Source organism: Protopterus annectens, chromosome 11.part0 (genome assembly GCF_019279795.1).
Source record: "Protopterus annectens isolate FY-2018-M chromosome 11.part0, PAN1.0, whole genome shotgun sequence".
NCBI lineage: Eukaryota > Metazoa > Chordata > Ceratodontiformes > Protopteridae > Protopterus > Protopterus annectens.
The window spans coordinates 58,125,880-58,136,025 of NC_056745.1; positions in this window are offsets into that span (position 1 = coordinate 58,125,880).

Here is a 10,146-nt window from a genome sequence, read left to right on the forward strand (position 1 = left end):
TGTTGGTGGTGTGGGTTTAGCTATGTGTTGCTTGAGGTGTAGTGTGGGTGTTAACCTTCTCCTCTTGACTATCTAGCACAATCTTGGGTGGAGAGAGTTTTGCTTCCATTTTGGCTATGTAAGTGCATCTCTCACAGGTTGTAATGTTGGGTGGTAGGAGGAGAGGGTTGTCTGTGTACATGAGGCAATTGCTGCATTGCTCCAGTATGCCCAGATTCACCAGGTGGACAGGAGAAATCACCGGAAGCTGACCCTTGGACATGCCTGGTTTGGTGCTTTTTTTTTTTTGTATAGTACAGGAGCTGTTTTCCCTTACCTTAGCAAGGTACTTTGCAATTATAGGCTGTTTAGTGCCTACTATTAATTTCTCCTTATTAACAAGGAAAGTTGAGTGCTTGTATCAGTTTAAGGCTTCCTAGTGCTTTCCAGCAGGTATTAGAGAAAGTGCTAGTCACAGGGATGCTTAAAGGTAAGATGAAAAAAATGCACACTGCAGTGTGCACTAGAGAAGTTAGGTGTGAAATTATGGGTATGGGTTTTCACCCCAGCATCCCAGCTCATTTACATATTTTATCCCTGCATGGTTGACATTGTGATATATAGTATGGCCACCATAAACGTAATCAGCAAAACCCCCTCCTCATTGGCCACAGGCCTCACACACTCACCTCTACACAGGATACGTGTTCCACACACACACACACACCTGTCATGTCTGGGAGTTGAACCCCTACATAACTAGTTTATTACACTACAGCACTATGCAGTTATAGTACACACCACAGACATTACTGGAGTACTTCTTCCCCAAAGGTGTATTTCACAGTGACTGGCATCAGCAGGATTACCAGAGTAGGGCATTTCACCTGTACTGTGAGAGACTAGCCTAAAATGCATTGCTCCCTACACAGAGAGTAACACACGCACAAAACATCCACAGCTGTCATGTTTGGGTATAGATCTTTTAGCCAAGGCCAATATCACACTACAGTATGGAGCAGTTATAGGTCGCACCACAAGGATTACAGGGAGCTTTTTCCCCAAACTTGTATTTCACAATGAATGACATCAGCAGGATTGGCAAAGTAGGGCATTTGAAATGTACTGCAAGTGAGTAGCCTATGATGCATTGCTCCATACACAAACAGTGAAACACACGCAAAACATCCAGAACTGCCATGGATGGTGATAGAACCCTACCACAGTTCTGAATCACACTACAGCAGTGCACAGTTACAGGATGCGCTACAGACATTACTAGACTATGATTTTCCTAAAGGTGTATTTGTAGGTGAGTGACATCAGCAGCCTTGCCAACATTGGGTGTATGAATTATAAGGAGTGTGTGTGACCTAAAAAGCATTGCTCATCACTCAGAGACAGACAGAGACACAAAGATTCACACACTCACACACAGTTGCCAAGACCGGGATTAGAACACCTACCTAATTACTTTATCACACTACAGCAGTATGCAGCTAAAGGAAGTGCTACAGAGATTACTGGGTGATGTTTTCCCCAGAGGTGTATTTCTAAGTGAGTGACATCAGCAGCCTTGCCAAAGTTGTTATATGAATTGTACGAGGTGTGAGTGGCCTAAAAAGCATTGCTCTCTACTCAGTCAGACACAACCACACTGCTGTCAGGTCTGGGGTTAGAACACCTACCCGATAACTTTATCAACAGCAGTACGCACTTCAGAGATTACTGGACTATGATTTCCCCAGAGGTGTATTTCTAGGTGAGTAATATCAGCAGCCTTGCCAAAGTTGAGTATATGTATTGTATGGGGTGTGAGTGGCCTAAAAAGCATTGCTTTCTACTCAGTCAGACAGACACACACACACACACACACACTTGCCAAATCTGAGGTTAGAACACCTATCTAACTACTTTATCACACTACAGCAGTACACAGTTATAGGACGTGCTATGGAGATTGCTGGGCTGTCATTTCCCCAGAGGTATATTTCTAGGTGAGTGACATCAGCAGCCTTGCCAAAGTTGAGTATATGTATTGTACAGGGTGTGAGTGGCCTAAAAAGCATTGCTTTCTAATCAGTCAGACACACACACACAGATCTATACACAAGCATACAGTTGCCAGGTCTGGAGTTACAACATCTACCTAACTACTTTATCACACTACAGCAGTGTGCAGTTACAGTATGCACTACAGAGATTACTGGGCTATGATTTCCCCAGAGGGGTATTTCTAGGTGAGTAATATCAGCAGCCTTGCCAAAGTTGAGTATATGTATGGGGTGTGAGTGGCCTAAAAAGCATTGCTTTCTACTCAGTCATACACACACACACAGTTGCCAAGTCTGGGGTTAGAACACCTATCTAGCTACTTTATCACACTACAGCAGCACACAGTTATAGGACGTGCTATGGAGATTGCTGGGCTGTCATTTCCCCAGAGGTGTATTTCTAGGTGAGTGACATCAGCAGCCTTGCCAAAGTTGAGTATATGTATTGTACAGGGTGTGAGTGGCCTAAAAAGCATTGCTTTCTAATCAGTCAGACAGACATACACACACACAGATTTATACACAAGCACACAGTTGCCAGGTCTGGAGTTACAACATCTACCTAGCTACTTTATCACACTACAGCAGTGTGCAGTTACAGGACGCACTACAGAGATTACTGGGCTATGATTTCCCCAGAGGGGTATTTCTAGGTGAGTAAAATCAGCAGCCTTGCCAAAGTTGAGTATATGTATTGTATGGGGTGTGAGTGGCCTAAAAAGCATTGCTTTCTACTCATTCAGACACACACACACACACACACACACACACACACACACACACACACACACACACACACACACACAGATTTATACACAAGCACACAGTTGCCAGGTCTAGAGTTACAACATCTACCTAACTACTTTATCACACTACAGCTGTGTGAAGTTACAGGACGCACTACAGAGATTACTGGGCTATGATTTCCCCAGAGGGGTATTTCTAGGTGAGTAATATCAGCAGCCTTGCCAAAGTTGAGTACATGTACTGTATGGGGTGTGAGTGGCCTAAAAAGCATTGTTTTTTACTTAGTCAGACACACACACACACACACACACACACACACACACACACACACACACACACACACACATTTACCAAGTCTGGGGTTAGAACACCTATCTAACTATTTTATCACATTACAGCAGTACACAGTTATAGGACATGCTATGGAGATTGCTGGGCTGTGATTTCCCCAGAGGTGTATTTCTAGGTTAGTGACATCAGCAGCCTTGCTAAAGTTGAGTATATGTATTGTACAGGGTGTGAGTGGCCTAAAAAGCATTGCTTTCTACTCAGTCAGACACACACACACACAGATTTATACACAAGCACACAGTTGCCAGGTCTGGAGTTACAACATCTACCTAACTACTTTATCACACTACAGCAGCGTGCAGTTACAGGACGCACTACAGAGATTACTGAGCTATGATTTCTCCAGAGGTGCATTTCTAGGTAAGTGACTTCAGCAGCCTTGCCAAAGTCATGTATATGAACTGTACGGAGTGTGAGTAGCATAAAAAGCATTTCTCTCTACACAGTCAGAGACAAAGAGACAAGCACGCAAATACACACTCATACAGTTGCCAAGTCTGGGGTTAGGACTACTGCCTAACTAGTTTATCACTACAGCAGTACGCAGTTATGGGATGCGTCATGGGGCTTACTGAGCTACAGCTCTCCCAAAGATGTATTTCACATTGGATGACCTCAGCAGGCTTGTCATGATACTGCTATGGAGAGGGCGGTGTGTGCATGGGTCGTAACCCATTCATGGAGGGGTTGACATGCTACATATGGGCACACACAGGGTCATATGCCACAGGTACGTGTATACAGCTACTAGATGACTACTTCCTTGTCCAGTCATGTTGCACAGCTGGCATGTGCAACACGCTGTCATGCTGAGAGATACTGGTGGCTAGTATCTGCAGTGAGTGACACTTACACCTCATGTGTTTGGGGCCCTTTGGCTGTGTGCTGGGTGGGACAGGCCCAGATGGCTTCTTGTCATGATCACCCTCTTCCACACATGTATGTCTGTCTACCTGTGGCTTATTATAGTGTGTTGTCCTTACATATATGTCTGTATTCCTATCCACTGTGTGTGCAAGGCAGGAGTGGTGCATACTGACATGTGTCTGCACTAAGAACTGCAACTGCCAGATATGTCTGGTCCACTGGTGTTTGCTGACATGGCCTTCATGTGTTTGTGTGTGAGCATGCCCAGTATGGCCATCTATATTGCATGCGTGGATCAAGTCCAGGAAGTTTGTACTGTGGTGCTGACCTTTGTGTTGTACACCGACAGGTAGCATGCTGTGTCTGCAGGGTATACATCGGTCATTTGGCATTGACTATTGCTACATTTCTGCATAGCAGGGAGGACACCTGACTGTTTCTACATTTCTACACAGGGGTGGGGGGCACACCTGACTGTTATTATAAGTGTACGTAGGATGGTGGGGCACACCTTACACTTTTACACATTTGCTAGGACTGTACTGGTATGTCGGGTACACAATTGTAGTCTGTAGTCTTACCTATCGTGCTGGCTAGAGGCATACCAGTGTACTACAGATCTTAGCTTTAACTACCTACATATTAGTTTCTGACTTCCTAGCCTTCACAACTTACATCAAACTGGCTGGCCTGCTGTAGTCTGTCTGTGTAGACCTGGGGGAGGGGTTACCCATAGGGCTCATTCAGAGGCCATAGTACAGCATTTATTTGTGTTTGTCTACACCTATCCTGCTGACTGTGACTGTTGTTGGGTATATGCCCCCCAACTGGCATGTGTAACTTGTGGGTGTCCCAGTATTGAGGGTGGTGCTGCCGAACTGCGTATGTCGGATGCACATAGTACACTCCCTATACATGGTTGAGCACAGGTAGTGTCATGTTTGGCATCACTTTTACTGTATGTGTGAGTCAGTGAGAGGTGTCATTCCCTGGGTCCCTATTGTGTCAGTGCATGTGCTATGCATTGCCTCTTTGCCAAGGCCAGGGTATACTGGGCATGCCTCCTTCTGCCTACTGGGGCAGGCTCAGGTTGTTCCTTCTCTGAGTCACTCTGCGCCTGTGCAGGCCTTGGCACTGGTGGGGGGCTGTGCGGCCCTGCCCCATGCTTTTCCTGCTGCAGCTGTTTCCACAGGATCATATTGTGTAGCATGGCACATACAAGGACAATTTGGGTACAAGTAGTTAGTGAGTACTGCAAGACTCCACCAGATATGTCCAGGCACCGGAACCGTGACTTGAGCATCCCAAACACATGCTCTATTATGTTTTTGCATGTGCCTCATTATGGAGTTCTTGTTCGGGTGTGTGTGCATTTCTGATGGGTGTCATCAGCCATGGCTCCAGTGCATATCCAGCATCCCCCACTAGGTGACTGTGTGGGATGTCCCCATTGGCAAATGTCTGGTACAGCTGCGTCAGATGCCAGATGTGGGAATCGTGGTAGCTTCCAGGGCAGCCAGCACACACATTCATTATTATGCCCTGGGCATCGCACACAACATGGCAGTTGATGGAGGGGAAGCCCTTGTGGTTGATGTAGACCCTACCCCGCTCACCTGGTGGTGCTTTCATGCTTATGTGCATGCAGTCTATTGCACCTACTACCTCAGGGTATTCTGCTATTTGGTGGAAGTGACACATATTGCTGGCCAACCCCTCACGGGTGGTGGGGAAATATACATGCTCACCGACATGTGCTGACATGGCATCCAGGAACTGGTGGAGTACCCTGGATGCTGATGCCTGTAAAATCCCCATCATATCCCCAGTTGGCCTTTGGAAGGTACCTGTACTCTTAGGCCTACACATATCATGGTATCCACTGGGATGGGTTCCCCTCTGTTAGTTCTGTGTGTCAGGCGTGGCTGGCACAGCTCAACAATTTGCTGTAGGAGGTCCCTGTCCACCCTATAGTGCTCCACTATCTCCAGCACATGTAGCCCCTGGTAGGTTACCCTGGGTCTGTACACTCTTCTCTGTCTCCTCACTGTGGGTTGCTCAGCAGCATTCACATCCTCACCACTCCCAGCCTCTTGCACATGCTGATTTATGACAACAAAAGCAGCACGTAACATTTTTTCTTTTACTTTCGTTTTGTAAAATTTCCTTGTCTGTATACACTGGTGGTGCAGAGTTGTTGGGGAAAAAACAAGGGGGAAACTTGTTTGAATAGTTTATAGTGGTGTGCTGGGCTGGGCTGGGCTGGTCTGCTACCTGTGTAATTGGCTGATTCTGATACATTTCACTTGTCAGCTAAAGTAGTTCTCCTTGATTACCTTCCTACTGCTGTTTTCCCTTCCCATTGCCTCTCTGTTTAAGCCCGTGTACGTGCCATGCAAATGGAGTGCTCAAATGTGCACAGAGCTGCTTTTTCCTAGTTTAACTTCCTTTTTCTTCCTGTAAAACCCGGTGCGTGGCGCGCACACCGGCTTACACTTTGTAAAGAGTGCTAGGCAGGTTTAGACACACCCCTAGCTTAGCTGTGCTAAGCTAGGAGCAATCCTGAGCCACAGGTCTCCAATCCGCTTACAGTATGCCTGACACCCCCCCCATGATGTCACCTATATCCTAGTCTTGCACCCAGCTATTTATACTCTTATACTCTTGGGACCTGTCTCACCATCCTGGGAATATCTGGGATTCACTAACCTTTCCCTCATTTGCATAGGATTGCCTGCTAATGCATAGTTACATGTCCCACACTGAGTCTCCCCCCTTAGCAACCATTACTCACTGGCCATGTTGTCTTCTGCCTGCCATTGACTTGCATGGCAGAATACTGATTTTAGTTAGCATGCTTATTTTAGGTTTATTTTATGATTTTCCTCCAATCTCGTTTGCGTGCCGCTACCCTATGCTTAAACAGGCGAGATCGGTGAAAAAAAAAAAATAAAAGTTGTTTATTTTATTTTTTAAACAGTTTGCAATGCCAATGGCCTTTTACTTGGCCATTGGCATGTTTCCTAAATGATAATCAGCCTTTATTTTGAGCTGTCATATCTCCGTTTTGTAGTTTGCAGAAATGTTCTCGATTACTAACTGAGTACATTTCTGCAGACTGCACTTGTCCTGCACTGACAGCTGCCAGCTTGCTGGACCGCAAATTACCCTCATCTGCATGGTTTTCATCTGCAAATGAGGGTAATTTGCATACAGGAGCACGGTCAGTGCAGGATTAGCCTAAGAGCTCACGTGCACGTCCCGGGAGCTCGTTCCTGGATCGCACGTCGGTCATATTGCCGAAAATAGCTCTTGGACTAATCCTGCACACTATAAAGGGCTTTGTAAATCCAGGGATTAGTGTTTGGCCCCTCTGCTGCAGAGGTAATCAAAAAGTGTTTTGAAAGGCGAAAGCTGATTAAGATTTTTCAGCCCTCCTTCTCCAACTTTTCCTAGGAATTTTCTGTATCCTCATCCAATTTTGGCAAAAAGCAGAATAAACAGTGGCAATAAATTACAGGTAAGCAGACATTTAAAAAAAATAGCTAGGGGTTTACTAAAAGAAGTCTGGTACCTCCCAAAAACCATGGACAGTTCAACGAGTCTGAATGACTATTCAAGAGACCTTGTGACCCCCTCCCACCCTGGCTGCTTTTTTCTTCCAGAAAATCTAAATCTCTATTTTTCTCTGTGACAACAGATAGTTTCAGACCAATGGGTTCTAAAAATCATTCATCAAGGTTACAGATGGCAGTGGGAGGAAATTCCTCCTTTCCAGGGAGTCATCCCTCATCCTCCAGATCAGATTCTTTTGTTTCCACCTGTACTTCATCACATGATGTTCTAAAGAGTGATAAAACCATTTCTTCCCTGCCAGGTAAGGAAGGTCTGCCCTTTTTCCAGCCACAAAAAGGGTAAGTTTTTTTTTTTCAAGGATGTTCCAAGTGCCAAAGAAAGAAAATGCTTGGAGACCAGTTCTGGATCTTTCTTTCCTATACCTGTTTGTGATGGTACCCAAATTCAACATGATGTCATTTCACAACCTGTTATGTCTTCTTCATCTTTCAAGTTTCCTGGTAAGATTAGATATAAAAGATGCCCATCACCACATTGCTATTCATCTAGACTTCAGGTGTTCCTTAAGGTTCTCTGTGTCTGGATCACAACATCAGCTCTGTCTTACCCTGCTACATCAAGAGTGTTCACAAAGTGTGCAACTCCAGTTATAGCTCATTGCAGGCTACAGTATATCTATATTGTTTCATATGTAAACACCTCACTTATCTTTGGAGAGTCTTCTTCAAAGTGTCAGAAATCTCTCTCTCTCATTCTCTCTTGGGTGAGAGATCTCTTACATAAGCTGGAATTCCAAGAGAACATTCAAAAGTCTTTCTCAGCTCCTTCACACAGGATTGTGTTCTTGGGATGTCAGTTAGACACCTCAGTTCAAAGAGCTTTCCTTCCACATGACAAATAGATCTATGTCTAGAACTGTTTTTAAGGTTTTCCACTCAGACTTTGGTCACCTTGAGGGAATATCTCAGGATTTTGGGTCTCAAGGCATCTATGACTCATGATAACCCTGGCAAGACTCCACATAAGAAAGATAAAGTGGAATATGAAATCTCTTTGGTCCCAGCATCAACACCCTTTATCTATTCAGGTCCCATTACTGGGGTTTGTCAGAAGAGACTCATTTGGTGGATACAACAGATATCCTTAAATTCAGGTCTCCCCTTTTCCCTCCCTACTCTAAAACAGTCAATAACCCCCAATGTCTTGGACTTTGCTTGGAAAGCAGTTTCAGAAGGGATAAAAGTGGAGGGGGTGTGGAACACCAAGGACATGTGCAAATACAAAATATCAAGGAGATGCTTACCCTGATCAAGGCAATCAGCTCTCTGAAGCACCTTTGGTCCTTGGGATCATTTCAAGTGGTAGGAGACAATACCACAGCCATGTGATACATCAACATGCAAGGGGGACCAGGTCATACTCCCTATAAAGACTAGCCATGTTAGTTTGGCATATGGTTTCACAGCACAACTTACTCTACAGGCATCCTACATTCCATCAGAGCAAAACTGTGCAGCAGAAATGCTGGACCAGGGTAAACCCTCATGAATGGAAACTAGACCAAGTGATCTTCCAGGATTTGATCTATCTGTTGGGAGTTCCTCAAGTAGACCTCTTTGTCTCCTCTCTGAAGAATCAACTGGTAAAAATCTTTTCTAGGGCTCCAAGCAAGAAGACTCAAAAGACAGATACCTTTTCTTTTCTTTGGACAGGAATGCTCCTGTATGTTTTTCTACTCTTTCCACTAATACCCAGGGTATGTGTGAAGATCAAGAAGGAAACCTTTAAGATCATTGTGGTGACTCCTTTCAGGCCCAGGCAATTATGGGGTTCTCTTCTTCTGGAAGTGGCCAGAGTCAGGGATAATTACCACAAGCTTCCTCACAGACTGGATCTACTCACACAAGATCAAGGGTGTCTTATACACCCGACCCCAATCAAATTCAATTAACTGCCTGGATTATGGTGTCTTAATTCCTTTTAGACACTTATTTGCTAAGTATGTGCAGGTAACACTGGAGGCAAGAAAGCTTGCTACTAGCAAATCATACATTAGTAAATGGAAAATGTTTACTAGTTGTTGCCAACAACATAACTAGCATCCATTCAGAGATAGTAGTTCTTTTGCTTTACAATATTTGTGTGAGTTACTGTCCTATGGCCTTTCTTATTCCTCTGTCAAGGTTCATTTATTGTCCATTTCAGCATGTCTGCCCATGGTTTCTCCTCTTTCAATGCAATCTCTTGTTAATATGCTTTTGAAATGGGTTTTGCTTAAAAGGCCTCCAAGAAAACTGGTGGCCCTTCCTTGGGATCTTAATTTTTTATTAGACAATTAGAAGTGCAATTATTAGAATTATAAACTAACACTTGCTCCACTTGAACCAGTTAACCTGGTTGACTTGATGTTCTTAAAATGGAAAACAGTTTTATTGATTGCTCTGACCACTGCAAGAAGAGTGTCTTGAGTTTGAAGCTCTTATCTTGAGTCACCCTTGTCTTGTTTTCCACATGGACAGGGTTTCGTTTAGGCCTAGTCCTTTTATGCTAGACTATCCATCTCCTTATTTTC